Genomic DNA, 4,178 nt, shown 5'->3' with positions numbered 1-4,178 from the left:
GGGTATTGAAAACAAATAAATAAAAGATAAAGTGTGGTTACTGACGGTTGTTTAACGATAGTTTGACGGTTGCTTGACGGTAAACAGAAAATATAATCAGGTGCGCCACTAACCCCCTTTGTCTCTTAACCCCCACCCGCCACAAGTGCCCAGGTATATAGATTAAACCACACCCATGTGTCAATCAAACGGAAGTGACATAAACCAAAACAGTGTGTGTAACTTTTCACAATAAACACATAGAACAAATGTGCATTTTGGCCCCTACAATTCCGGTAAGTGTACAGAAGCAGTGTGTGATTTTAGACTGCACTACCCTGGGGAAATGAGTACACTGATCAAGTGAGTACATAGTGCACTCACAGCAGTGCACAATTTTAGACACAGGGACAGTCTGCTTGGTACCAAAGTTCCAAGCAGACAGCAGTTGTATTGAGATGGACTGGAATCTAAATCTTTTCCTTGAAGTTTAACGAACATCCTTGCCCTGTTCTTGTTAATAGAGACTCTAGCTCCGTCTTGCACCAATGAATCATATACGTACCTATCAGCACAAAACACAGCCGAGCTGAACACTGACCTTATTCTAAAGGTTGCTCAGCCATAAGCCACAGAATTTAATTTACTGTAAAATATCAAGCCAAGACGAAAAAGGCAATATTTTTTTATGGGCCCCCAACAGTGGCAGTAATGTCACATTGCAACTAAATTAAACCCCCCGGTGCTTATTTGAAACATCTCTTTGCACTTTAACTGATACAGTTATCTTTCTCTATCAGTAGATGCTCCTTTGATTTTATTAATCTAAATCACATATACAATTAGCTGTGTTTTTATATTTATTTTGTAGATATTCTTGATGAAAGCGCCAGTAAAAACAAACTTCCGACAATGACTTTGAGTACAAGTTACGCTCATGTTAAATAATGTTTTTACTCCAAACAGGCCTCCAGCACGTTTAGTAAATTATCTCTGCCCATTCCATCCTCTGTGAAGCCGTAATGAGACAAGCAGAGACATTATCTTGATTAAAATCAATTCCTATTGGATTACACTGTGCTACATTCCCCCGCTTGGCTTCACTGATTACAGCACAACACTGGAAAACAGAAATCAGAAGTGAGGAGACTCATCAAAGTGCTGCATGTTCATGCCTGGACAACGTGACAGGTACTCCCCAGAGTCCTCATCACCATTACTGTCCTTGGATCTTACTCAGGGCACACACTGCTGTCTCTGTTTCATTATCCAACAGGTTCTACACTCTCCAAACTATCACTGAATACGTTAACATGCACACAGCATATTCCGGCTAAGGTCCATATTCTGAATAAGACAATATTTAAAAGAAGGTGAAACTTCTGTTACCTGTCAATGTCTATTATATTTATATACAGTATATATACATTTTACATGATCCGAACCATCACTGTGTGGCTGGTTGTTTCACTCAATAGAAAGGGCATCAAGAGGTGGGTGCTTTCACTTACACTTAGGGAAGAAGCTGATTGTACAATTAATCCAATGTCAGAATCAGGAACTTAAAGCTGGGGTATATGATTTCTGATTGGTCAAAGTTAACATGAGCTGACACTTTGACCAATCAGAGCGACGCTCCGATTCGATGTTCTTATTGGCTGTTGGGACTGTCCATTCACTTTGGCACGACGTTGTTGGTGTAGAGCGTGTCAGGGAGGGGCCATTTTCTCCCCAAATCCTCCACCTCAGCTTTAACGGTGGACTCAGTGACTCTGTTGAAAATCAGGTTTTGTCAAAATCCGTGAATGTAAACAAAGTAAACCAAGGGGGCCCAACGTAGCTGACAACATGCCAGTTTACAGAGGATAGGGTTTGTATTAACTCATGATTTGTTCTCAGCGCACACACACTCGACAGGTAGCGGATCGTGAGGATTGTACACAGGGCCGCCGCTCCCTATACGCAGAGTACGCAGACTGCGTAGGGCACCAAGTTCCTGGGGGGGCACCCCAAAAAAAAATATATATATATATTTTTTTTTTTTTTTTTTTTTTTAATTAAAAAGGAAAAAGAGATGGTCCGGGGGCCCCCCAAAATATATATATTTTTTTAAAGTTCATGATAATCATTACATTACAAAAAATATATAAATTAGTTATGAACAGGCCCATCGTTGTTTTTTCTTAATTGTGTAACCTATCCAGGGGTGGATTACTGCACAGGCACACCGGGCACAGGCCCAGGGGCCCAAGGGCTCAGGGGGGCCCTTAGCCAGAGATACTGATAGTAACTTTTCATGTTGCATAGTCAAAGAGCTCAGTCACTGATGTCAATAACAGGGTCCAAAAAGGAATAGCCTAAATATAAATACTCATTAAAATGTAACAAGATAGAAATCATCATGGGCCCCTCAACTAGTAGGGGAGAAATACAAAAGCAAGTTAACAACAGCACTAGTAGCTCTGTCTAAGGGGGTTGAAGGCCCCCTCACACATACACAAATAAACTTTATATGTGTGAATTCTAAATTGTTCATATCCACCCTTTATCTGTTGAAATGGGCCCCTCCATCATAGAACATGGGTCTGCAGACCAATCTACTGTTTTTACAGTTGCAGAGTAAAGAGTGCTACCTGTTTAAGAAAAATCTGAAAAAGAATGTTCCTTCTGCATCTCAGGATTTGATATCTCTCTAGTCTCTAAAATTTCCTCACAAAGTGCACCAGATTGATGCATTTTACTTAAAAAAGGTAAAAAAATTCCACCCACCCCCCAACAAGGTACAGGGTCCCTCCAACAATACCCCAAAATCCCGTGGGAAACACTGACTTCCTTAATATGTTTTTGCCATTAATTGTATGTATCCGTGTAGAAAATTCAGTGTACCTGACTGGATAGGGACAAGTGGGGGGCCCTTTAAGAGTGTAAGCCCAGGGGCCCATTATCTCATAATCAGTCTATGATCCTATCACTCAATTCCTTTGCAAAGGCAGTTTTTTCACAAGTTAAGCTGTTCTTTCTGTTAGTAAATGCTGGCAAATGTGCCAAAAAGCAGTCGCAGAGATCTTGCAAGGGCAAAAAAATTTCGCTCGCGCCCTGCGGACGCGAGCTTCTGGGTGTTTTTTTTTCGGGGGGGGGGGGGGGGGGGGCATCACTGACAATTTCTGCTTAGGGCACCCAAAAGTGTAGCAGCGGCCCTGATTGTACATATGATTTTGACAACAAGCATTCTCCAGAATCGCTGACTCCACCTTTTGAAAGAATGACAGGACCAAGCATGATTAAAGATGGAAGGGAAAAAAAACGTTTTTTTACCCAGACATTTCATAATAACACACTTGAGAGCTGTAATCGCAATACAGTATAGTGAAACTGTGAAACCGTGCTATGTTTGCTTAAGGTGAAAGGAAGGAGAAGTAAAGGAGGAAAGAAGGAATAATTTGGAAGAAAAAAAGGAAAAAATATGAAATAAGGGAGGAAATAGATAAAAGGAAGAAAAGCAGCTAAAGGATGGCAAAGAAGAAAGGGCGATGAAAGAAAGAAATTGATGGATGAACATAAAGAGGAAATCAATTTTATTGCAAGTGCATGTAAAAACAAGCAAGAAAAAAAGAAAAGGTGGAAGCTAATAGGAAGGGAACACGGGAAAGGGAAGGACAAAAGGAAAGAAAAAAATTAAGGAATAAACAAAGCTGGGGGGGGGGTATGAAAAAGAGGAGGAAGGAAAGAGAGGAAGGAACCAAGGGAGAAAGAACAGGGAGCGAACTAATTTATTTTCACACCGTCGCTCCTGTTTCGTGCTGTGTGCCGCGCGAGGGTCGTCTGTGCGCTCACTACATCACACACGCGGCCACATTCTTCAACACTGGTGACATTTAAGCGTTTTTCCGGCGGTCTGTATAGCCTATTCGTCCCACCGCCCGAAACACAGCGCTTCTGCAAACACCCGGCGGGGCATCACAGGCACTGAGTCCACATAGGGCACTGGTGAGAAGGCGTAAAAGACCCGCGCAACACATTTAACTACACCTACACTCATCGAGCGAGGACCATGGAGAGCGCAAGCAACGGCTCGGAGGTGGATTACTACCGGAGCCAAATCCCCAACAGCAGCTTCTGTCGGAACTTCAGCGAAGGCGACAACATCACGAGCTTCGCGGAGGCGCAAAGGTGCAAGGCGGAACGCGGACTGACCGGCG

This window comes from Ammodytes marinus (assembly GCF_949987685.1).
Source record: "Ammodytes marinus genome assembly, chromosome: 11".
Classification (NCBI taxonomy): domain Eukaryota; kingdom Metazoa; phylum Chordata; class Actinopteri; order Uranoscopiformes; family Ammodytidae; genus Ammodytes; species Ammodytes marinus.
The sequence above is the reverse complement of the archived record's forward strand: the minus strand, read 5'-3'. Positions refer to the sequence as shown.